This window comes from Eptatretus burgeri, chromosome 2 (genome assembly GCF_056783735.1).
Source record: "Eptatretus burgeri isolate ZD-2024b chromosome 2, Ebu_testis_v1, whole genome shotgun sequence".
NCBI lineage: Eukaryota > Metazoa > Chordata > Myxini > Myxiniformes > Myxinidae > Eptatretus > Eptatretus burgeri.
This window is the reverse complement of record NC_140962.1, coordinates 76,554,025-76,581,602: the sequence shown is the minus strand read 5'-3', so window position 1 is coordinate 76,581,602 and position 27,578 is coordinate 76,554,025. Positions and strand designations below refer to the sequence as shown.

Here is a 27,578-nt window from a genome sequence, read left to right as displayed (position 1 = left end):
ACATGGAGCAGATAGATGAGCGATTGATGCTTATTTATTTGAGAATATGATGGCAAGAGATAGCATCGTTCTGCAACGCCCTTTAAATCTGAATGCAATGCAGCATCTCATACTACTTCGAAATAACCTCTTTGCCGGCAATAACTGTGGCCTTCAGGTCCAAGCCATCATGTTCAAAGCTTACCCTGTTATACTCAATCGAACTAAGGTGAAGTGTATTGTATAAGCATTGGGAAAGGTTGTATATATATATATATATATATATATATATATATATATATATATATATATATATATATATATATATATATATATATATATATATAAAACAGCTGTATATCTGTCAGCTGGTTCAGGATATTAAGTGACGTTAACAAAGATAATCTTAACATTAATCACAGCATAAAGAATGTGGATTTGGGAGATTAAGTCATTTTGCAGAAACATGTTCAAGCAAACTTGCTTTGTTTTCATATGTTCCAAACCTGTCTTTATTTGGTCATGCACTAATTCGACTTCTGGTTACAATTTATACACTATATCTTGTGTGTATAATTTTCCTGGCACAAAAATGAATATATCGCCTTTTTGTGGAGCTTGATTAAACTTTTGTTAAAACGAATGAAGACTAATATAATACTAATAATGAAGGCTAACACTATTAATAACTAGAACAGCACTCGGTAGAGCAAATACCTCCGCCAGGCTGAACAGTTTACGTTTTGTATCCCACTGATAGGCCAGATCTGGATCCACACCTGAAACAGAATGGAATTGATTTGTTCTTGTCACTGAACCAACTCATCCACCAAGTTTTGTCATGATCTGTCCACAACTGTTTGAAATATAGTATCATGCTATATTTCAAAATCGCTTACAAAAAATTTTTCATCCTTGTTTTGGGATTCTGATCTTCAGCAAAATCAAATCAATTCTTCCTTGTCATGCACTGAACCTGTCCACCAAATTTCATCTGAATCCATCCGCAACTTTTTTGAGATATCCTGAACACAGACAGACAGACAAACGGATGAAAACATAACCTCCATCCACCTTTGGTGGTGGAAGTAATAATAATACAAATTTAATAATAATAATAATAATAATATACTATTGACAGTTTTGGAGCACTCATAAGTCGAGAAATGTTGCACAGCGAAAGGCAATCTTGGACAGATAACCACTCGATCTCAGACTACTCGACTGAAAATGGCAGGAATTTGCAATTTGTTCAGTTTGTCGATGATAGCTCACCAAATTTTCATGAAAGAGACCGTGGGATCTTGGGTTTATCCCCCTATTTCGCACTGATAATTTAGTGCTATCATTTATTTTGCTACTTGGGAGGTCTGGGTTCAATTTCTGATCAATATTGCATTAGTTTTGGGTTTTATTCACAGAGGAATAAATTATATATCCATAGTAATGTAAACACTGCACAGGAATTTAGTGAGGCCTCAACTAGAATATGATGTGCAGTTTCGGTCGCCACATCGGAGGAAGAAAGTGGCTTCCATACTTGAGATATTAAAATGAGAGGATTATAAAGAGTTTGATAGATGTGTTTAAGATGGAATGAACGGAATAAAGAAAGTAAGTGTGGAAGAGATTTTTTTAGCAGAAAAGAGCGGAAGCCACAGCCTGATAGTAAAGGGGACAGTTTGGGTAGTTGTAAGATATGGGTCTTTCATTCATACGAGGTTTGTATAAAAAGTAACGGGACCGACTTCACAGAAATTTTATTCTAAAAAATATATTGAAATCACAGCTTGTCCTCTTCAAAATAGTTTCCCTCCAGTCTCACACACTTGTCCATCCTCTTCTTCCATTCCTCGATGCACCCCCGGAAGGCTTCTTCTGGAATCTTCCAGAGCTCTGTCGTCACGGCCCTTTTGATGGCCTCCACATCAGGAAATCGGGTCCCCTTGATCACCCCTTGAGCTTGGGGAATAGGAAAAAAATCACAAGGGGCCAAGTCTGGTGAATACGGGGGTTTCTCCAGAGTTGGTGTGTTCCTCTCCGCCAGAAACTGTCGGATTCTCAGGGCACTGTGAGCAGGGGCGTTGTCATGGTGGAGCACCCAGGCGTTGTTCTCCCACAGATCCCTCCTCTTGTCCTAGACTGATCTCATGAGGCACCGGAAGATCTCTTTGGACACGTATTGATTCACTGTTTGACTCTGTGGTAGAAACTCGAAGTGGCCGATGCCCTTGATGTCAAACAAGCTCAAATGAGCTAAGATCCTCGTCCTCTTAATGATGACGTCATAAAAATGAATATGACGTCACTGTGATCTATCAGGTTTGTGATAAATTATCTGTGCTAATGCCCGGCTTGATTCCCGCAAACAAAATTCAAACAGCTTGCCTAGTTTCGGAGATAATGGTATAGGCGATTTCCATTAGCGGCGAGATTATGACATCAACTTTTTTTCTCGGAAGAATTTCCAAAATCTGAGATGGTTACTGCCTGTGCGTGGGCTTTCTGCATATACATGGCAAGTTTCACGAAGATCCGAGGAAAACTCTGGGTTGTGAAACAAAAAATGTCAAAAAATAGGAATGACGTCATAAAAATTGATATGACGTCATAGTGATGTTACATATGTGCGGTAATTCATCTCTGCTAATGCCCTGTTCGATTTCCACAAACAGAATGTAAAAAGCTTGTCGAGTTTCGGAGATAATTTTTTAGGCGATTTCCATTGGCGGAGATATTTTGACGTCATAACTTTTTTCTAGGAGGAATTTTCAAAATCGGAGATGGTTACTGTCTGCGAAGGGTATTTTTACATGTACATGCCAAGTTTCAGGAAGTTTCGATGAAAACTGTAGGCTGTGAAACAAAAAAGTCCACAAGAACAACATGAGTAAGACTGAGAGATCCTCCACGAGGATCTAAAAACGTGATGACCATCACCTTGACCTTCGACTTCGACATCCTTGCTTTCTTTGGTCTTAGTGATGCCGGACTTTTCAACTGACGACTCTGCCATTTGGTCTCCGGATCATATTCGAATATCCACTATTCATCGTCAGCAATGACTCTCCGGAGCAGGTCTGGATCATCCTCGAGGCGCTCGATAATGTCTTGACAGACAGTGACTCTTTGCTGTTTCTGATCCTCAGACAACAGCTTGGGGACCATCTTTGCGCACAACTTGCGCATTTCGAGATTTTCAGTGATGATGCTCCAAACAGTGTCCTTGTTGATGGAAAGTTCCTCAGAAACCATCCGCACCGTGAGTCGACGATCTGCGTGCACCATCTGCTTCACACGCTCGATGTTGTCCGTCGTTCTGCTCGTTGAAGGTCTTCCAGACCGTGGATCGTCTTCAACCTCCTCCCGTCCCTCTTTGAACCTCTTGTGCCATTCAAATGCACGTGTACGTGACATTGTTTCTTCCCCGTAGACTTGCTGCAGCATTGCGAAGGATTCGGAAGGTGTTTTGCCAAACTTGGCAAGAAACTTCAGATTGGCTCTCTGCTCACAACTCATAGCGCGACGACTCAGACGAGACAACGTGTAAAGCATGACCTGTAAAAAGTCACACAATGAGCGCAGTCATCCATCCCCAATAATTTATATTGTTGGAATGTTGCGAAAGACTGTGACGCAACCCGTTCATTCAAGTTGTGTAAGTGGAGCACACAGCAGCCTCAGTCCCGTTACTTTTTCGACGGATTAATGGACGGATTAATTTGAGACGGATTCTTATTTAGACGGATTAATGGAATGACCTCTCTGGAAAGGTAGTGGCAGCATAAACACGAGATATATTTAAAGTGGATTTAAAACCATTTAGAATCGAGGGATACATTAACATTGGCAGGATTGGTGGGTAGCTTTGGAGTGGATGGGTGATTGTATACATGTGTCGTGATTGTGACATCCGTGAGCAGATCTTGTCAAAAGGTGAATGTGCAGTGATGGTTTCATTGTTCACCCGACAACCCTCTTCATCCCAGCCCTCCTTGCTTCCTCCATTGTCTCGGGTCGCTCACCTGCATTTGTTTTTTGTTTTTTCATTTATTTATGTTTTCATTTACGGACGTTTTCCGACAATTCTTTGATTTTTTTTTTCCTGGTGTATCGGCTTCGATGTCTGTTGGCACGCAAAATTACCATGCTTCCCCCATTGTCTCAGGTCGCTCACCTGCATTTGTTTTTTTTTTCATTTATTTATTTTCATTCATTTTTTTCATTTATTTATGTTTTCATTTACGGACGTTTTCCGACAATTCTTTGATTTTTTTTTCCTGGTGTATCGGCTTCGATGTCTGTTGGCACGCAAAATTACCATGCTTCCCCATTGTCTCAGGTCGCTCACCTGCATTTGTTTTTTTTTTTCATTTATTTATTTTCATTCATTTTTTTCATTTATTTATGTTTTCATTTATGGACGTTTTCCGACAATTCTTTGATTTTTTTTTTTCCTGGAGTATCGGCTTTGATGTCTGTTGGCATGCAAAATTACCATGCTTCCCCCATTGTCTCAGGTCGCTCACCTGCATTTGTTGTTTTTTTTCATTTATTTATTTTCATTCATTTTTTTTCATTTATTTATGTTTTCATTTATGGATGTTTTAATTTATGGACGTTTTCCGACAATTCTTTGATTTTTTTTTTCCTGGTGTATCGGCTTCGATGTCTGTTGGCACGCAAAATTACCATGCTTCCCCCATTGTCTCAGGTCGCTCACCTGCATTTGTTGTTTTTTTTCATTTATTTATTTTCATTCATTTTTTTTTCATTTATTTATGTTTTCATTTATGGATGTTTTAATTTATGGACGTTTTCTGACAATTCTTTGATTTTTTTTTCCTGGTGTATCGGCTTCGATGTCTGTTGGCACGCAAAATTACCATGCTTCCCCCATTGTCTCAGGTCGCTCACCTGCATTTGTTTTTTTTTTCATTTATTTATTTTCATTCATTTTTTTCATTTATTTATGTTTTCATTTACGGACGTTTTCCGACAATTCTTTGATTTTTTTTTTCCTGGTGTATAGGCTTCGATGTCTGTTGGCACGCAAAATTACCATGCTTCCCCCATTGTCTCAGGTCGCTCACCTGCATTTGTTGTTTTTTTTCATTTATTTATTTTCATTCATTTTTTTTCATTTATTTATGTTTTCATTTATGGATGTTTTCATTTATGGACGTTTTCTGACAATTCTTTGATTTTTTTTTTTCCTGGTGTATCGGCTTCGATGTCTGTTGGCACGCAAAATTACCATGCTTCCCCCATTGTCTCAGGTCGCTCACCTGCATTTGTTTTGTTTTTTTCATTTATTTATTTTCATTCATTTTTTTCATTTATTTATGTTTTCATTTACGGACGTTTTCCGACAATTCTTTGATTTTTTTTTCCTGGTGTATCGGCTTTGATGTCTGTTGGCACGCAAAATTACCATGCTTCCCCCATTGTCTCAGGTCGCTTACCTGCATTTGTTGTTTTTTCATTTATTTATTTTCATTCATTTTTTTCATTTATTTATGTTTTCATTTTTGGATGTTTTCTGACAATTCTTTGATTTTTTTTTTTCCTGGTGTATCGGCTTCGATGTCTGTTGGCACGCAAATTACCATGCTTCCCCATTGTCTCAGGTCGCTCACCTGCATTTATTTTTTTTTCATTTATTTATTTTCATTCATTTTTTTCCTTTATTTATGTTTTCATTTACGGACGTTTTCCAACAATTCTTTGATTTTTTTTCCTGGTGTATCGGCTTCGATGTCTGTTGGCACGCAAAATTACCATGCTTCCCCCATTGTCTCAGGTCGCTCACCTGCATTTGTTTTTTTTTCATTTATTTATTTTCATTCATTTTTTTCATTTATTTATGTTTTCATTTACGGACGTTTTCCGACAATTCTTTGATTTTTTTTTCCTGGTGTATCGGCTTCGATGTCTGTTGGCACGCAAAATTACCATGCTTCCCCCATTGTCTCAGGTCGCTCACCTGCATTTTTTTCATCAATTTTTTCCCCATTTATTTATTTTGATTTATTTCTATTTTCATTCATGGACGCTTTCCAACATTACTGTGATTCGGCACGCAAAATTTCAGCTTTCTACATCACCCCGAAGGTACTGAACATTAATACGAGTCAGTGAGTGGATATGCATTCTGGTTCAGTTTTATTCTATGAAAAACAGGGTTTGATGGGACTTGGTGGGGGTCGAATTTGAACCACCATCCTCCCAGACTCAGAGCAGATGCCCTGTCCATTATGCCACCAACTCTGGTTTTAACATCTTCCCCTCATTCTTCACAAGAAAAGAGGATTGACACATTAACTAAGAGGGTGGAATTATGCTCATTACTTATTAACCCATGGTACCAGTGTAAATTAGAACCCTTTGAAATCATTGCAATGGCAGTTCAACGAGCACAATGGGGTGTACATGGAAAGTCTGAGAATCCCATTCGATGAGATCAACACTGTATTTAATAAAATGACCTCAAACTATGCCATTTAAAGGAAAACCATGCATTGGTGTCCACACGGCCGTGTTTAATGGCTCAATGGTTAGATGGAGCTACAATCCCAGTGTTGCGCTTAGCATTAGGCTTGCGACATGATTTATTTTCACAAACATCAGTCAGTCAAAAGTTTGTTTCACGTGTAAGGGAGAACATACTCCAGTCCACCCAACTCTGGCCAAGATTTTCCCATTCATACAGGTCTTTTTGCAATCACGTAGACTGAAAGGAAACCAAAGGGATTGTGTGAAGGAGAAGCTAGTGATGATTTGATGAGGGTTAGTCTGGCATTGAAATCGGAGAAGAAACTTCATAGCGGTGTCCCGGTGGCAACAAAACTCTGTGATTTCCCGGGATGGTGCCATCGGGAGAAATTTCTCCTGGCAGGTTTAACCTCAGTTTCTAAGGCTGAGAAATGAGATAATTTTGCGAACTGAATCATGCAGGCCAGGAGAGGAGTGGGTTACCACCTGTCCGCTATTTCAACGATCGAAAAGGAAATAAAGCATGGAACATCGATGACATGCCAACTCGGTTGCTGAAAATGGCAGGTACTATGAAATCAGGTGATACAACTTTTTCCCAGAAAACAACCTTGTGAAAGTTGTCGCACTGTTCGAGCAGAAAAAAAGCCTCAAATAAAGTAGTCATGGATTTCACTGGATAACTATTCGAGAAATGTGATGGATTTCACCTTGGTAAATAGAAAGTGGCACTCGGGTAGCACATCTTGGAGGTCATTCACTGCTGACGTAGCATCAGAGCAAACTGCTCACATCAATGAAGAGGAATTACCTCCTCCATCACCACTTATTAGTTACCTCCGTAGAGGAATAGCATCGAGGAAGGTGTAAGACACAGACAAACTCAAGGAGCAATATTTTTTTAAAAAAAGAAGAGTATTTTCTATAAGAATGCCTTAAGAGATGATCTATCTAATCTTGAAGAGGAAGAGAATGTAGAACAGATATGCAACACAATAAAGGAAGGACTTAGAGAAGTAGTGGAAAAAGTATTAGGTACAAAGCAGAAAGTGTATAAACCAAGGTGGCTAACTATTGAAATCCAAGCTCTCTTTGGAAAGAGAAGGAAACCTAAAGAAAGAAAATAAAAATTTTAAATATGAGTACAATAGACCGACAAGAGAAATTAAGTCCACCGTGAACAGAGAGAAATGTTGTGAGGTTGACGGTCATGACAGAAATAGACACCGTGGAATCTTTAACGTCCACCAATGAATGCTGGTTGATGGGATCCTCGTTTAATGTCCATCCGAGGGACGGCACACACTTTGATGAATCATCCTGCCTATGAAACACCAGGATGACAGTTTCTAGCTTGGTCCGGATTCAAACCCAGGCTGGAGTGCTGAGAAGCGAGTGTGCGTTCCTCCAGGCTATCCTGCCAGCCTAATATCATCAGTTAAGAGTAAAGATGGGCAAAACAATTGAAGACAAACAACAAAGGAAGCAATGATGGAAATAATACTCTGAGGAAACTGTCTCATGTGCATAATTAATTAAATGAATGAAAATCACGGAATTGATCAATAACTCGTAGAAAAAGAAGGAGAATGACATGCCAACCATTTTATGGAGTAAAGTAAGGGCTGCAAAATAGAGCTTAAAAAAAAACAGCATCAGAGATTTATAACATAACGGGGAAGCTATTGCAGTCTGGGGAGGAATCCATAATAAAGGCAATGCACAGACTAATGAATGAGATGTGTAATTATGGAGATGTCCCTGGAGACCGGGAAAAAGTGATCATCGTGTCAATATAAAAAAAAAAAGACAGAATGTTAAGTTTATAGAGGCGTAAGTCTGTTAAGTGTCTCAAGCAAAGTATTTACCAACATATTACGACAGGGCATAAAACCATACGCAGAATCAGTGATATTGGAAGAACAAGCAGGTTTCGGCAACGGAGGAGCATGATATATGAACTGTTTACAATTCATCAGTTATCAGAGAATTTAGGAGTATAACCAGTCACTCTAATAACTTAATAGATTTCAAACAGGCTTTGGATAGTGTGTGGCAGAAAGCAATGTGGCAAGTATGAATAATGTATGGGCATACCAATAAAGATTGTATCAATACTGAGGAAAATGGAAAGGAAATTTTAAAATGCTATGAAGATTTTAGTTGGATGAACAGAATGGTTCAGAACAGTGGGTCTCAGGCAATGATGTGCTTGCTCTATCACGAGATCTATTTAACTTAGCACTAAAAGCAATAATGGATCTGGCATTAAATCAAGAAACGGGAGTCAATGTGGCTCGAAAGATGAAAACCAATCTAAGGCTGGTGGACAATATTGACCAAAAAGCATCCATGAAAGAAAATCTGTAGAGGATAACACATAAAGTAAACTATAAAAGCAAAAGGTTTGGCCTTGGGGTTAGTAAAGAAAAGACAAAGGTTGTGGCCAAAATTAAAACCGAAAAGAGTTTAGAAATAAATGTAAAAGGTAGAAACTTGGAAACAGGTGGCGAAATTGTCCAACTTCAGAGGACTAATAATAGAAGATCACAAACATGAGGAGGATATAAACAGAACAATTGCCTTGGTCTCTGCTCCATTTGGCAGACTTCAGAAGATATGGAAGGACAAAGATCATTTGATGCAGAGAAAACTAGAGAGTTCATAGAACAGCTTAGTCCACAGTCTTGAGAAACGGGGTCTGTGAGTGGAAAATTTGATTGGTCATCATGACGTAAAATGCCGTAATATTTGTCCAAGTACTGCTAAACGGAAGGGTTTTGAAAGTTCCAAAAGGAAGATTTTGTGTTCTTGTTCAAGTAAATAATTCAATTTAAATAAAATAATGATTTTAACGGTTGTAGAAAAAAAATTCTGGAACTTTACCGCTGTTGGCGCAGTGTCGTCACACCACCTTATCTAACGCATTACATTAATTCTTCGTGCCCCTTCTTTGTATCCTTAATGACGTCCTTAAAATCAGTAAGTTTCATGTTTGGAATGATTTTCAATTTTGTTTCATTGCCCAGGCAGACAGGGTAAAAAAATTCTCACTCTCTGCGCACGTATGAACAGCATGAATTCAGAGCAAAAGTACTGCGAAACTACAGGTTTCTTTTCCGATTCATGGTGTGATTCATGTTCAAAATATAACATTCAATTGAAATCAAGTTGTTCCTCAATTATGAACTGATGTTTGTAGACAGAAGGACGGACAGACGGGGTGAACCAATTGCTTAATCCCGCTTTCAGCTTTGTGTGTGCGACATAATTTAAGAGTGTATAAGTTGATGGTTAAACTTATAACCATACTTATTTATGGTTCTGAGTGCTGAGTTAGTAGGCAAAAGATAAACAAAAGAAACTGATGATGGGGATGATTTGACTGAGAAAGTTGTTGGGTATACCAAGATTATAGAAGATGAAAAATGAATATGAAGGAGCTAGCGAAGAGTAGGTGAGCTATTGCCGGCATCCTAGCCAGATTCCAAATTCCTGCCCTAACCGACAGAGTTCATTGCATCAGCAACACAGGTGCACCCTCAGCCAATGATAATACTCACACAGCCGTGTGCTGTGTACGAAAAAAGAAGAAGAATATATAACAGAGCAATTTGGACAAGAAAAAAAACACTTTTGGAAAAGGTTCAAGAGAGACAACATCAATGGCGAAATGTCATCGCCCTCTATGGTTTTAGTAATTTTTCTGAAGAGTTAAAGGGCTAAGCCTTATTTATTTTCAACCAAAATGGCCACCAGTCAGCCATCTTTGACCAGATCACAAAATAAAGTGAGTTGCACGTGTATGCCATCATGAGCTGTGCTTGTGCCAAGTTTGAACAAAATTGGACCATGCTTGTCTGAGAAATGGTTGGGGACACATTTAAGTAACAAAATGGCGGGCAGTCTGCCATCTTGGATCTGGTTTCAGAAAATAAATGACGTGCATTTGTAAGCCGCCATTCCTTATCGATGTGCCAAGTTTGAACAACATTGATGAATGCATGTCCGAGAAATGGTTGAGGATGTGTTCAACATCGGGTTTTTATAACTAAAATGGCCGCCAGTCGGCCATCTTTGATCAAATCGTGAAACAAAATCAGATGCGTATGTATACCAACCATGTGTGGTCTTTCTGCCAAGTTTGAACAAAATTGGCCCATACAAGCCCGTGATATTGCTGCAGACGGACGGACGAGACCCAATCCATTTAAGCCTCCAGGTCGGACCAAGTCTAAATGAACCTGTATTCACCATTCTTCTGTTAATCTGTATAAAAATAGGAACACTGGACCTGTAGCTTATCTGGGCCCTGGCCTGATGTTGTAACCCAAATTTGGTAGCATTCGGACTGGTGCATCTAGAAAAGAAGTTTTTTGAAGGAATTTACACGATTTTCCAAAAAAATTAACCAAACCTGCTATTTTGACACTTTTGGTCACATCATCAACATGACCACCACAATTTAACATCCCTACCCTGGCCTGATGTTGTAACTCAAATTTCGTAGCATGCTGACTGGTAAGAGGATTTTTGAAGGAATTTACTAAGTCTGCCATTTTGACATACTTAAAGTCAAGTGTGACATTTCTTAAAGGCAGACTTAGTAAATTCCTTTTTTTTTTGGAATTTCAGAACAAGCTTTGCAATTCCTCTTTCCAGTTAGGAATGGAACCTTTCTGCCAAATTTCAGCTGGATCAGCCCAGTGGTTTGACTGGAGAAGTCGAAAGAGGAGATGGATGGATGGACGGTGCACGATGACAATACCTTATCTGGATTTGCCTTTCCAGGTAAGATAATAATAAGCTTGTCCATCCGTCCGTTTGTAATGCTCTTTTCTGGCCTGATTCTACCCACAATTGTAACATGAAAAATAGAGGCAATACCTGGGCAATCACCTGGTAGAATAATGATACTGAGGAGGAAGTCAACGTCAGTCAGAATCAGCAAAATGTAACAATGAACCAATGTTATAGCAAATACCTATTTTGGGGAGCAACACCCACGTAGACCCCTTAGACCCAGATTTTTAAAAATCATGTGAGCAAACTTTGGTGCATCACAGGTGATGAAGGTTGTGGTAAAGTTTCATCAAAATCGTTTGTGTATAGTTTCGGAGAAGAAAGCAAATACATATGGGGGAGCAACCCCTCCTCCGTAAACTCCCTCTGTAGACCCCTCAGACCTCAATCTTTTTTTAATGCCATCAACAGACTTTGGTACATCATGGGTGCTGAAGGTTGTGGTAAAGTTTCACTGGAATTGCATGTGTAGTTTCTGAGAACAAAGCAAATACCCATTTTGGGGGGCAACCCCCCATAAATCCCCTTAGGGCCCAATTTTTTTTTTCATTTCCATGAGCAAACTTTGGTACATACCTGGTGATGAAGGTCGTGGTGAAGTTTCATCAAAATCGCTTGTGTAGTTTCAGGGAAGAAGTTGCAAGTGTTTGTGGACGGACTGATGGATGGAAGACATATCATCCCATAAACTCCCCAGAACCATGTTCCAAGTGAGCTAAAAATCATACAGCCACCATTTTGGTGATATTCGAAGCCAAAGACAAATTCGGAGCCGTCATATTCACAGTCGCCATGCCCTCCTAATAAGTTTTCCTTTCAGTGTAAAACAATCAAAGTGACAATTAAAAGGATGATCAAATATTGAAAAGGCCATAATACATATTGGCTTCAGGCTTCAGTCCTTGGGCTACAGGCCACAGTTGTCGGCCTTTGTTTGGACAAGTGCAATTGGAATCTATCTGAGCTATAAAACCACGATGTATTACATATGCACATCGGCAATGGGCATGTTTTTACTTTAAAACCGGGTTATTTTTTTATTTTTGGGAGCGACCGGGGCAGTGATGTGTTGCCCATACACTGCCCAAATAACTATGTGGCATTCTCTTGAGCAATGCCATTTACTGCGGAGGCTCCGTGGATCCTTGCTATATTTTACTTTTAACGATGTGTACATATGCGTCAGGAAGATGATAATTGGTTTGGGTCATTTATTGGTACAATTAGACTTCTCATTTTCACTTGAGAATTGCACATCCACAGGGTTTCCACATATCTCGTGGGATTGGGAGTTGGATTGATGCCCGTGGTGGACCATGACATGTAGGAGCCATGCTGTTGCTGTTTCGATTGCGGTTTCTGTGAAATCGGTGATGGCGTGATAGTGGGGTGGATAGGGGAGGTTAATGAGTTAAATATTCCTCTGCTTTGATGAGGTAATGCCGCAATGATGAGGTAATGGATGAGGGAACCATTCAGGTTCCCCAGAGGTCAGTTATTTTGGTAAGTGTGTGTCCAGGTTAGATTTCCCCACCGATGTATAACGGGTATTGTTCGTGTGCCGGGCTGTGCATCTTTGAGGTAGTGTTATTCTTTTGTATCTTTATTTTAACAACAACAATAACAATTACAACAACAACAACAACAACGACAACCCACGGCCGCGTTTTTATGATGATCTCTAACACGGCCGCGTTTGATGGCAAGATCGGATCAAAATGGCGTTACTCTCTGAGAGAGCTGGCCAATCGAAGGTGAGAGGGGCGGAGCCAGCCTGGGGTGAAGGGTCGAATGTAAAAGAGCGAGCACCCCCAAACCTGATAAAGAGCTGTGCTGGAACGCCGAGAAGCCAGTTGGAAGTTGGGCTTGAGTTGGGCTGAGCCGTTGGAGAGAGTCTGGAGTCTGGAGTCCCGAGTGTTGGAGTCCGAAGAGTTGGAGAGAGCGCTTGGAGAGAGCGCTTGAGTTGGGCGCTGGGCTTTGTGGCTTGCAGTCAGCGGTGGGAGTGGAGAGACGCCCCGTTGAGAGCTGGAGAGTTCGGAGTTCGGGCAGTTGGTTCGCTGGGGGTGCGCCGGCGCAACCAGGAGGCCTGAGTCGAGACCCATTCACTCCACCAGCGCGTCGTCGGCTAGACCAGGCCGCAGTTGGGGCCGGATGACTAAGGGAGACAGTCGGAGCTTGGGGGTCTGGGCACAGACATCGAGGGTCGCCGAACCAGGATCCAGCGAGTCACCACGAGGGTGGCCAGGTAGCCCACTTGATCTCTCGGAGCCCCATCGGTCATCCCGGCTCCGAGCAATTATAAAGGCTCACGAGCCTGGTTCTTTCTTTCTGGGGTTTTGGATGAAAGTCCGTAGAGGACAGACATCTTGGCCTCACCAAGACTTTTGCCTTGTCTACCTAAGTAGAACTGATTAAGTGCATGATTGTGTAAATAACAAATAGACATCGGCTGTAGGTTTTTGCTCGTGTCCTGTCCCATTCCCCCTATTCATTGCATGCTAGCCGAAACCCCGTCACAGATGGATTCCGTTCCATGAGCCCAATATGACAACCAGTGGCGGCTCTTGTAAGAGCCGGATCCCAGTCGATGTACTCCATGACCTTACCTAATGAGACCTACAAAACGTCCTTGTACACGACATTTTTGGTGTACACTACTCCTTGTGAAGAAGTCCCCTGATTCGTGCACATGTCTACTTTGGCGTACAAATACCGTGTCAAAACTTCTCAGGTCACAGTACCGAGAAAAACGTGACGTGACCGCTAGGAGGAGCACAAAATTGGTCCTTCAGTATTAATATACAGATGTGCATTTAAAATAAATGTCCCCATTTTTGAATGTTAACCTGCTCGTTGTGTCACTTTCTGCCATTGACTGCCATGATGCGTTCGGAATGTTAGCTGGCTGATTATAAGCCGATAAAATGTACATCTGGTCCGACGGGACTTGGCGATATAAAACCGCTCGGCAATCGCAAACGGAACGAGCTGCTTAAGCGGCTCGCTTTCGTGCAGGTCCCGTCGAGGTATAAACTCCCGGCATTTCTGTCCGCGCGAATAATTAGGTACATCGACAATTCAGCGATCGACCCTGTAGCGCGTGGACAGAAGAGTTGGCTGGTTTATGGTGTGGTTAACAACACCCGTAGCTGGATTTCGGCGTTTATCCGGAAGCTGTGACTAGATTGCCACGTTCGGTGGGCGCACGCGGCCACAATTGGGCTAAAGGTGGTCATCCGCATGCCGGACGGGTGGAAATCTACAACAATATATTACCATTATAGGAGCAATGATATACTAGTGCTTATGTAATGGCCCCAATTATTCCTACTTTGTGGGGTTGGCCAAGGAAAGTTTTGGCCAAATTCTTTCATGAAAGCTGACAAGGCCTTACATTCGATTGAACGTTGCAAAAATTTGATATTTGGTGAAGGTGGCAGCAATAAATCGCCTACTTTTTGTGAAAGACACTGACATCATTAATGTCCACCAGTCTCGCATACATGATGGACATTTATACAGGTCTCCAGCTAATCATGTGAAGCATTGATCCAACAGTTTATAGTTGTCAGTAATTGAATCCAGATAATAATTTTTTATTTTTTTCAATTAATTACTAATTTAATTACGTTTAAGTTTTTAAATTGCAGTTTTCATCGTTTTTATTTTTGATGTTTATTTATATTTATGTTTTTTTCATTAGTTAACCTCCGCCATCGAAGATCGGAGGTTACTGTTTTCACCCCTTTCTGTTTGTTTGTTTGTTTGTTTGTGAATAGTATGATGGAAAAACTCCTTGACGGATTTCGACGAAACTTGGTGGGAGATTAGGTATGGTCCAAGGATCATGCCATTAGATTTTGGACTTTGTCCAAAATCCAATTATGGCCGCTATGGCGGCCATTTTGAAAAAAAATTGAATTTTTTTTTTGCATTTCTACATGTTTTAAGTGATTTCCAACCCCCTCCCCAAAAAAAATCAATTGTTAGAGAAAAAAATTTTTGCAACTTTTTTTTCAAAATTTCGATTTTTTTTTGCATTTCTACATGTTATAAGTGATTTCCAACAAAAATAATGCCAAAATTATAATTGCGGCTGATTTTGGAACTTCAGGTGGATATACCCACGTAAAATCAATTTCTGTCTCAAGGAATCTAGTTATGACGAATGAATTGAGTATGTAAAAGTTAAAAGTAAAAGGGAAAGTTGCAAACTATAACTCTGTGAGCACTGTTGACGTCAAATTCAATGAATAGGATATCAGGTTCACTTGAGTGACCGAGCAGTATTGGCGGCGGAGGTTTTGCACTCTACCGAGTGCTCCCCCTCGAGTTATTTCCTGTAAACGAAATATCCTTCACGTTTGGACTTTTTATATGGTGTTTCCTGATAAAACCGAGAATATTTATTATTATTATTATTATTATTATTATTATTATTATTATTATTATTATTATTGTTATAGACAGATCAAGGGTAAGTGTGCAACCTCTGCACCATTCTTTCTGGCATTTAAGATGCAACAAAATAATATAAAATTACAAAAGAAAAGGAGTTGAATTAAATAATATTGGGCTATGATGAATGTGTCAATGTTTTGGTTGTCGCGAATGCATACTAAGTATAGCAGGGAACTAATGGCTTCCTGTTCATATAATGATTGCTGCAAATTCGTGTGAAAATGGCTACTATCTTATTTCATTGGATGTCTCGAAAAAGGGGCATATCAAGAGATCTCCATGAGCCAGTACCATGGAAACCACCCCTGGAAGTGGAGTGTCGACATAGCGTGTCTCATAATCACAAGTTTGAAAAGTTTTACATCATCAAGAATCTGAACGATTGTCTTGGAGTTTAATTTTCATCAGCGAAATAAGATTGTGAAAACGCCACGACCAACACATACCAAGATAATGGTCAGTTTCAAAGATAGAAGACACCAATTTAAACACTGGAGTGGAATCTAAGGCCCTGAAGGTAATCTTGGCAGGAGAGTGAAGTGCACAGACTGGCCCTTTCCAACTGTAGACAGGTTAGTGGCCTGGTATTTCTCTATCACCCCTCATCTGTTATTTTACTCCCTTCCCTTCCTCCCCTTGCCCCTGCTGCCCTTTCACAACCCTTAATCCCCCTTGAGCTACTTCTGCTGGCACGTGTTCTTCCAACCTATATTTTCTTTCCCTCCCCAGATATAAGCTTACTGTTCACCTCCACTTGTTTATAGCCGTATTAATCTATACTGTGGAATTTCACTCCCATGTCCACCCAGTCGTGTCCTTTTCTCCAGTCCTTTACAATGGTGACTCACTGCCATATTATTTACTCTTCCTATTCAGATTCTTATATCCTCCCTGGCCCATCTCTACTTATCTCTGTCTGCAATTATCCTGTTTGGCTGGATTGCCCTGTCTCTCTGTGTCCGTTATCCACCTGTCTTCTTCTCATCCATACACCAGTCTGTCTGTCTGTCTGTCTGTCTGTCTGTCTGTCTGTCTGTCTGTCTGTCTCTCTCTCTCTCTCTCTCTCTCTCTCTCTCTCTCTCTCTCTCTCTCTCTCTCTCTCTCTCTCTCTCTCTCTCTCTCTCTCTCTCTCTCTCTCTCCCTAAACATTTTTTCCTGCCTGTCTGATTATGCCTTGTCTGCATTTTGTCTCAGTTTCCTGTCCACCTGTTTCCCTCTGCATTGTCAATAAGTTGAACTCTCACTCGCTGTCGTGCAGTTCCTTCCCAAGTACAAATCTCAATATCAAAAGAATAACATTTTTAAGGCAATCAGCACTCATCGTTTTGCTGATAAGTAGCGATTGAAATAAAAGAGCTCAAAAAGTGCTAATAAATGAAAGTAAACACACTGTTAGAATTTTTTTTAAGCAAAAAGAGACGAGAAGGGCAATTGGTGGAGCACATACCTCCGCCACATAACGCCTGATACACGAGAACATATCGGACCCAATACCTTATTGAAATATCATGCTATGCAGTATTCTATCGTTTTTTGGCCCTATCTCTCAATGGTGAAGAATCACTTAAAAAAATACTGGTTTTCAGATCCGGATCTTCACCAAAATCTAATCAGTTCGTCCTTGTCACACACCCAACCTGTCCACAAAATGTCATCCAGATCTGTAGAAAACTTTTTGAGATATCCTATACACAAACAGACAAACAGACAGAAAGGGGTGAGAACATCACCTCCTTCACATTCGGTGGCGGAGGTAAAAATCCAGCCAAAGTAATGAATTCAAAAGCAATCATTCCACCAATCTGTCTGATACCTAAAATAGGAACATTGACACAAGTGAACTATCAATATAAAAAAGAATTTCCTCCAAGGTAATTTCTCATCTTAGCTTTATTAAAATGGCACAGAAAGTAAAAAAAAAAAAGGGGGATATCTATAAGGATTCTAATGATTGGATATAAAACCCTGCCTTAATTGGACAAAACGTAACCGATGGTTATGGCGAGAGAAAAGAAAGAAACCAAAATATTACACGGTCAGTATTGTTGAGACAGAGATTGGTACATGCGATCGATGCAAGAACAGTGAATGCAGCTCGAGTTGGTCTTCAGATTGCTCAGTTTCACAGATTATGGAGCATCTATGCAATCTATTTGGTTGCACAAATTGCTCAAAGGAGATGTATTAACAAATACAAGCAGTACAATTCTGTCCTGCACACAGCCATCACACTCTCTCATCAAAGCTTAAAGAACGGTGGTTTTATTGCATGCGTGCACAGTTTACCCACTTTTGTTCTGACAGATAGCTCAGAGTATGATCGCCTTTGAGCTGTCCATCGTCTTCAGTTTGATTGTTGGCTTGACTGTAAACAATCATCCTTATTGTGCTTTGCAGGCAGAATATTGCAACAAAGAGGACTCCATCCTTCAGATCGGAAAGTAAGCTTGCTGTCCCATCTATAAGCATTTGCTTTTGGATAGCAAAATATCGTATGAGGTCTTTCAAAAAAACAGTGGGACATTGTGTGTTGTGAAATTCATTGTGTGTTACCCTGGCGAAATTCAGTTATTGCCCTATCTCAGAGGTGGCACTGCATAAGCAGAATAGCTACACCCCTCCCCCCCCCCCCAAAATGCCAATCTCACATCCATCAATTTACTCCACTCTTGAAATTTCTCCACCGGTGCTTACAGGGGTGCTGACAGATATTACGGACAGGGCAAAGATGTCAGGGGATATAATTTTACACTTTTTGCTGAACTACAAAAGCATTCATAGAAAACAAATGAATGCACGCCAAAGATGTGATTTGAGCCGGGGTCACAGTGTCACGAGCTAAGTGCTCAGATGGGATCACCAAACAAGCAATCCAAATGAACTTTTACAACAGAATGGGGAACGAGCATTGAAATGATGGTCGCTCATTCTCACCACAAACAGAATCCCACTCACGGTTTGTTATTATTGATTTTTAGATTTTAAAATTTTTCTTTATCAAAATGTTAAGTTTAATGTGAAAGTAAACAATGAAGTGCTCGTCTATAGTAAGCATTATGTGTCTGACCAGGATTGATCCATATGGTTTCATGCACAAACACCAACCTATAATATTTATGTCTATCAAATACTGGCATAGCATGAGGACCCGGCGTGGCCCGGTATTGCTAAAACACTTCCCTACACCCACTAAAGGCCCAGTTACACCTCGGCGATCTTGCCAGCGTATGCCGACCTCTGAAAATGCGTCTAAAACGCTGGCGCACGTCGAATACGGTATGGGTAAGTTTGGTATACGTGAATAGAACGCTAAAGTACGCGATCATACGTCGTAGTAGTAAGTGGAGTACGTCTTGAAATTTTAAACGTGTTAAAATTTTTCGACGTACTTGCCGTTTGCCTCACACGTTCCGCATGCGATGGGAATAAGTTGTCGGCACGATATGTGATCGTTGACACACGTTGACAAAAGTTACTTGTAAGTTACTCATAAGTCGAAACACGTCGAGGTAATGGTTAGCGTCTGTGTTCCAGACTCCCTGTTTTTTTTGTTTTTTTTCTTCTTCTTCTTCGGTATGACTGTGACGTTGACACTTCGATTTCTAGTGCGGTTATAATATAATATAATTAATAGGCTTCCGCTCAACGATTTAAATCATAACCGCACTAGAAATCGAAGTGTCAACATCACCGTCATACCGAAAAAAAAACCAGGGAGTCTGGAACACTGACGCTAACCATTACCTTGAGTGTTTCTACTTATGAGTAACGTGTGTCGACGTGTGTCAACGATCGCGTAACGTGCCGACAACTTATGGCCAGCGTAGCGGAACTTGTGAGTCATACGCCGGCATAAGTCGTAAAATTTCAAGCATGGAAAATTTGAGGACAACCGCAAAGTACAACGATGAAAGCCAGCGTACTACGACGTATGGCAGTGTTTTTCAGCGTGCTCTCAAAGTTTCCAAAACTTACCCATAACGTATTTGACGTGTGCCAGCGTTTTAGACAAATTTTTCAAAAATCGGCATAAGCTGGCTAAAACGTCAATGTGTGACTGGGCCTTAAGGAATGTGGCTGGGGGTTATTTAATGTTACCTTTCACATAGCCACAAGGGTTTAAGCAGAAAAAAGAAAAAAATGCTTTTTGCGAAACACTCCGTGGCACTCACTGATGAACCTCTGAAAGTTTGATGAAGATCCATTCAGCCATGTCTGAGAAAAATGGCGACGCACAGACAGACACACAGACAAATGGCTCTCTTATAGGACTATATTCGATAGAGTCTTTCACTATTTGGGACAGCGAACTATGTATGTGCCACTCTGCCTATTGCCGAATGAATGCTGACCAAACAGGCTACTCCTGACGCACAGCACCAGGGCCGGATTTACCCAAGGGCAACCAGGGCACACGCCCCAGGGCCTCCACCACCCAACACGTGCCCAGGGGCTTCCACCCCCCAACACGTGCCCAGGGGCTTCCACCACCCAACACGTGCCCAGGGGCTTCCACCACCCAACACGTGCCCAGGGGCTTCCACCCCCCAACACGTGCCCAGGGGCTTCCACCACCCAACACGTACCCCGGGGCCTCCACCACTCAACACGTGCCCAGGGGCCTCCACCACCCAACACATGCCCTGGGCCTCCACCACCCAACACGTGCCCAGGGGCCTCCACCACCCAACACATGCCCTGGGCCTCCACCACTCAACACGTGCCCAGGGGCCTCCACCACCCAACACATGCCCTGGGCCTCCACCACCCAACACGTGCCCCGGGGCCTCCACCATCCAAGGGCTCATTCAGGATTAAGCCAAGCCATGTCAGCCCAAACCATCTGTGGAAGCATTATCAAGTATTCACAATCATTCTGCCTTCCATTTCAGTTTTCTGTTCAGTGTAAAACAAGGATTATCAAATATGTATCGAAAGGTTGCAGCCGATAGCGGTCACGGGCCTTGAGAAGGCCATAGCATGTATGGGCCTCATGCCTCGAGCAACTTCTTTCCCCGAAGTGATCGTGTTGTTGTTGTTGTTGATGTTGTGGAGGTAATGTTGAGGAAATATTTCTTTTTCTGGAGTGAAATTATGAGATTTTGGTGAAGATTCGAATCCGGATCTGGATCAGAGAATTGTTAAGTTATTCCTCACCATTGAGTGACAGGGCTAAAACCTGTCTGCCGACATTTCTTTGTCTGCCTACATTTCGATTCTCAAGTTTGTCACTGCATTAAAAATATCATCACTATAACATCATATTGTGCAACATTACGTGTAAATTTGTGATTGTTGTTGTGAATTATAACTTCTTAACCAGCGGAGCAAATTTGCTCCAAAAATTGTGCATTCAATGGGTGTTTGGCAAGTTTAGTTGGAAATTGTTTCGCTAATCTGGTCCGCCCGCATTCACTTGTTCGAGGGATTTTTACTTTCAGTGTTCGTGGAATCCGATACCAGGAACATATGGAGCAATGCTTCTCGTGTCGTTACTTATAGTTCCATGACTTGAATCAAATCAAATGTAGCTTGGATGTTGTAACAGTAATACAATATCTTTTTGACAGGCTAATCGGACGCTTTGCCAATCTTAATTTATCTGGAACCCATTGGTGGTAACAAAAGCCCACAGCAACACTCTGGGAATTATGTATTTTATCCAATAATGTAACTTGTGGAGCCTGCAATGTTCTTGAGGCAACCATACAGATGGAAAATTGAATAGGGGTGCCACAGAATAAGATATGAGAGTTCAAGGTGCCATCAGTGAAAAAGGTTGAAAACCACTGCTTTACTTCATCGTTGGTGGCAAAAAGGGTCACCACCACCCATATGTGCCCCGAAGTGTCCACCACCATAAATCCGGCACTGCACAGCACTCGATCTGTGGTCCATCCACACAATCATGCATGAAGGGGCAGCCATGATAATTCCAATTATAGGAAGCATAAAATCTTCCATCTGTGTCAACAGTCAGATGCACATCACCAGAAGAGTTTATATACTTCTTTTAATTGAGTCCAGAGAGCCTCGTTAGGTCAATGGCAGCCATGCTCGCTGTGAATGCCAAATGTGTGATTACATTAACTGCCATTAATCGTGTCCACTGGTGCTGAGTTCCATATTTTCTCACAATGTGCCATACGAGTGTAGAAATGCTGATATACACTGCCAATTCTTTAAAAATACTGCCCTGCCTGATAATTTACACACGTGGCTGACTGGTGCAGTGTTCCGGCTGCAATTACATCCCAGTTTACAAAATGTAACATTCCTCTTTAACCAAGACTGTTTGGGATTTTGTCCCAAAATCTGAGTCAGTAATTAGCGATCACAACATTATAAACACCCAAGCTCCCGAGAGAAATGACTGACACACACACACACACACACACACACACACACACACACACACACACACACACACACACACACACACACACACACACACACACACACACACACACACACACACACACACACACACACACACACACACACACACCAAACCTTTGGTGATTTCAAAGCAGAATACATGTATACTGTATGTAGCCTGCAGCTGCTTGGCTGCATCGTTTTCTTGGGGCACAGCTGTGCTGCTGATGCAGTGCCCCGGTTACCAGCACACTGGTACTCATTTTGCCAACCTCAGAAGGATGACGGGCTGAGTCAACCCCGCCTGGTGTTAATTAAACAAGCCCATCAGAGACTTGAACTCAAGACCCCTAAGATCTTAAGCCAGCCACCTTGACCGTTAAGTCAACAGCGGGACTAGAATATATACTGCAGATAGTTTAATGATGTCTCCCTTCAATGTTTCCATGATTAATATAACAATATATGATGTTCTCCCTTTATAATTTGGAATTTCAAAACTAATTAATGATCTTTAACTGTAACATATAAGCATCTGTATTTATGATGAAACTCCAAAATACATCATTATTGATCAGCAGTCATTTTCAAAATGTGCATTTCTGTATTACGAAAGATAATTTTTGGAGTTTCCTCCTGGATGTATCTCCTTGAGTATTACTTTAGAGCATGGGGGTACAGAAGGTAATACCGGCTGCATCTATCAGTGCTGCTCTCATAATAATCTTCATGAATTGAGTTACACTATGAAACATCCGAGGTATATCGGAATAGCATAATAAGACTGAAATAAGATCCGTAAAAAAATATTGAAAATACTGAAAGCAACAAGCATATTAGATAAACACATGGACTTACAGTATGTATGTTCAACAATCACCATGAGCAAATAATATTGCAATGGAATTTAAAATTCACTCTAATGCCAAATTAGAAACACTAAACTTACTTAAAATATGATGATATTGTTGCGGGCCGGGGACCGGTGGCGAGAACGACCACCTGGTGGGGAAAGTTCCGTCGTCTCCCACCGGACTCCCCGGAATTGTAGGCCATCGCTCCGGATAACTACGTGAGGCGGCGGGTCACTTAGCTGACCGTGGGCGCCAATACCTCCACCGCGTAGCGTAGGGTCTTTTTGTCTGGAACCAATTTACCTAATTAACCACGCGGTGTCGTCTACCGGGGAACCACGCCCTCGGTACGCCTTGCCCGAACCGGGTCACTCTACCAACTACGGTAGAGTACCAACGACCAACTCCGGATTGGATGCAGCCGAGCAGAACTACCACGGACGTACCGGCTAGAATGAACAGATTATCGGGGATAAGACCCGGCTAAACTTAGATCCGAACCATGCTGGACCAATGAAGGAAAAGACGAAAATGAACTGGGGACATTTCTACAATAATTTATTTACAGTGAAGCGAGGAAAGTTATGTGGTACGGGTAACATATTTATTGGGGTGTTATGCAGGGAAGATGAAAGAGAGATGTAGTGCGACAATTTTACAGCAACTTATAAAGCAGACACAGAGCAGACTTGTCGCGAGAATAATACAGGCAAGATTTACAAGGTTCGAATAACTTATACAGTTCTACTTAATGGACGGCACCACACACACTCAGACACACTCGGACAAAATAAACCCAGTTGAAGGCAAAGGACTTTTGCAGCCAGGGAGGGAGTTGAGGTCGCAGTTCTCGGTACCTGAGTTCGGGGGAAAGGAATGCTCCATGGTGCGGCACCTGTCAATAGTCGTGCGGCTCGGTCCACGGCCACCCGCATGGAGACCGTGTCAGCGAAGGAGCCCGGGTCGAGTAGAGCGGAGTCTATTTGGTATGAGATTTTGGTGATGGTATGAGATAACAGCTTGGTGATGCGGGGATCAGGGTTTCCAGCTTACTCCAAAGACGACTCACTTTCCAGCTCACCAGACGACTCACTTTCCAGCTCACCAGACGACTCACTTTCCAGCTCACTCGCTCTCCCTCTCAGCACACCAGACTACAAACCCTCCAACCCTCTCAGCCTCTACACTGAGGATTGTGTTGTAATTTAGAGATCGCCCTCAGCGGAGAGGGGCCTTGGTGAAGCCGACGTCACTGTTCGCCCTGGTTGGATGGGGCTTCCATGGGGCCGTCCTTTCTGGTAGGGAAGCTTGCCCACTCCGCGTGTCTGGACTTGCCAAAAAAAGGTACTACTGCCAGAGGATTTTGCCTCGGACAGCGAGTCGCCGGTTGGGCGAGTAGGCGAACAAGCGTTTGTTCAGCCCATGCGAGAGGAAGGTACTGTGGTTCATATTGGAGGGGATATAAAGATTTATTAATCTAACGAAAAAAACATTACAACGCACCCCTTTGATTTCCCACTAAACACTAGGAGGGGTTCTATCTACACATATACTTAACGGCATAACTAACTTCAGGGCACCTGTATGTTTTTTTTATGCATACGGTTCCTAGAACCGTAACAATATTTTAGAGTCTTGGTGTGACTGCTCATTACAACATGATGTTATAACATGCAGAGGTCAATCCTGTCTACGTCTCTGCATATGCATGGGATTCAATGCTCCTTGCTGTGAATAAATAATCAATCAAATCAAAGGAATGTATACTCAATTAAAGAAAACATCCACCAAAGTTTTCTTTTTTAAAACCAGCTTAAAATAACAAAATCCAAGGTCTAACACTAAAAAGCTTGCAGGACATTTGATTCAAAACACCAGATGTAATGGTTCGAAAGCATATTTTTTGAGATAACACGTGTCGGGTGTGATGCAACATGAACCCTCATAACTCAAACGCCGGAGACCATGCTTTGCAGCAAGTGGAGACAGAAACAACTGCATGAGAGTTGGAAAACTCTATGCAATCAAAGCCAGCCCCGAAAAAAAAAAATACTCCTCCCAGTTTTGCAATCCATTCAACAAATTGGGTATTGAACCTGAAATCTACTGTTTACTGTTTTTACTGGTATCTCCACTTCATCCAATATGTAAAGCTCTTTCACAATCCACTTAATCAAATATATAATGCAAATATTTATAATGTAAGCAAGTAGGATGCACCCCAACTTGTGCTTGCAGTCTGCAAGCATGCCCCATCAATGCTGATAATGAAAATATTTTTGTCACAGATATTGTGAGAAATATGAAATGTACATCTGGAGGGGGTGGATGGTTTGTCTGCAGAGCATCTAAAACATGCTGATGCTGGAGTATTTGACCGAATCCGTAGTTTACTAATTGCTATGCTTGTTGATGGTCATGTTGGTCCAGCTCTTACCACCATTATTATTGTACTCTTGGTGAAAAGTTAGAGTGGTGATCTCTCCAGTAAGGACAATTATCATCCTATTGCCCTTGTTACTGAATTATCAAAAGTAATTGAGTGTGTTTTACTGGCCAGGTGTGACGGTCTAAAGATTTGCGATTAATGAATTTGGTATTACAAAAGATAATTTCATTGATTTGGCATTGTATGTCTTGAAACAAGTGATTAATTTTATGTTACTCAGAGAAGCCCTGTATTTCATTGTTTTCTGGATGCTCGGAAAGCTTTTGACAGAGTTCATCATTGGACGCTGCTCAGAAAGTAGTTGGATTTTGTTAGGGTTTTTTTTTTTGCAGCCACGCAGTGTGTCCACTTGCCTCGTCCATCTTTTGCAAAACTGGTTTGGGAAGCAAATGTTTATGGTCCGGTGAGGGAATATGTTTCCTAATGCCTTTCGGGTGTGCAATGGGGTCAGACAGGGTGGAGTTATGTTCTCTTTTGTGTTAAAAATGTATGTAGATGATTTGTCAAAAAGCCTGAATGCAGCATGAGTTGGTTGTAAGTTCTCAGGGATGTCTGTTAATAACATTTGTTATGGTGATAATATGAGTTTGCTGGCTCCTTCTATGATTGCCGTGCAGCTGTTATGAGAAATATGTGAACGGAATGCTACTAAACATGATATTGTGTATAACACTGTAAAATCAGTATGCATGCTGTTTCAGTCCAGACAGGGTAGTTTTGACAAATTACCTGGTTTTTGCCTGTGTGGTGGTCAACTTGAAGTATATTGGCATGTACAAATAAGTACCTTGGTCACATTATCAGTAATGGCATGCATGATGACTCCGATATTAAGCGACAATATCGCTCTCTCTCTCTCTCTCTCTCTCTCTCTCTCTCTCTCTCTCTCTCTCTCTCTCTCTCTCTCTCTCTCTCTCTCTCTCTCTCTCTCTCTCTCTCTCTCTCTCTCTCTCTCTCTCTCTCTCTCTGTGTGCAAGCAAATATGCTCCTTTGTAGGTTTTTCCTTTTGAAGAAATTAAGTATCATCTGTTTAAATCATACAGTTGTAACTTATACCGCTCAGCTTTGTGGGGCAATTTTGTCCAATTATAATTGGACATTTTGGACATGCTGGTATATTTTGGATATAATTGGACATGGCCTACATTTTCAATGTGAAAAATCCCTGTTGACTGTAACAATGCCTTTCGTCGGTTGTTGGGGTTTACTAGTCGGCATAGTGCTTCGCAAGGCTTTGTAAGTCATAAGGAGATGTCTTTCCAAGAACTTCTCGGAAGTCAATGTACGGCTTTAGAAATCATGTGATGCTTCTTAGAAACGTGATAGTCAAGTTATTCACTCTTGTTGGCATTAGTGACTCATCACTGGTGCAGAGGTGGAATTCTGTTTTTTTTAATTTTTTTTTTTTTTTTTTTTTTTTTTTGTATACCTTGGTCGAGGCTCGTATGAGAGCTAACACACAACTCACAGCAAGGAGGCATGAGACAAGAGGGGCGGGAGTGGAAGGGACAAAACATTGGGGAACAGACACAGGTGAACTGTGGAAGGGAGAGGGATGGGGATGGGACGGGGAACATGGCGAGGGGAAGATGGACATTAAAGGGACTTTCAGGAAGGAAAGCAGGAGAATTGAAGGAAGTGGGCTTGGGTGGATTATCGGGGGTAGAAAAGATCGAGGATTTGGATGGGGGAAGATAAGAGGTGGTGGTGAACAGCTGTTTTGAAAGCCTGAAGGGAAGAATGGGAAAGAATAGAGTGAGGAAGTTTATTCCAAAGGCGGGAAAAAAGAGGAATGAAAGAGTGAAGATGAGCAGTGATTCGTGATTTTGGTAGTTTTACCAGAAGGGGTTGTTGGCGGACCTTGAGCGCCCTGTGGAAATGTGGTTGGGACAAATCGCAGAGAGAGCAGGGGGGCAAGGCTGGAGAGGAGTCGGTAGAAGACAGAAAGACCACCGACCAACCTGCGGTGATTGAGTGAGAGGCCCAAAGACTCAGCTTCATTGCGGGAGATGCCAATGATCTTAAAAGCCCTGGTTTCGACAGCGTGAAGTCGAGAAAGGTGGGAGGCAGGAGCACCAGCCCAGAGGGGAGAGCAGTACTCCATCAGGCTACGGACAAAAGCTTTGTAAGTGGTCAGGAGCTCAAGAGGGCCGAGGAAG

General features: G+C 41.6%; 1 protein-coding gene across 7 annotated transcripts in view; it reads right to left on the bottom strand.

Moving 5' to 3' along the window:
- LOC147032371 (homeobox protein Hox-D3a-like) overlaps positions 1-27,578 on the bottom strand; it is a 196,996-nt gene that overhangs the window by 39,094 nt on the left and 130,324 nt on the right. For 4 of the 7 annotated variants that reach the window (XM_085869938.1, XM_085869936.1, XM_085869939.1 and 1 more), the window contains exon 2: positions 11,854-11,935. The exons of the other annotated variants lie outside the window; for them this stretch is intronic. The gene's annotated coding sequence lies outside the window, so the exon portion shown is untranslated. The remainder of the gene's footprint in view (positions 1-11,853; positions 11,936-27,578) is intronic. 7 annotated transcript variants of the gene reach the window in all.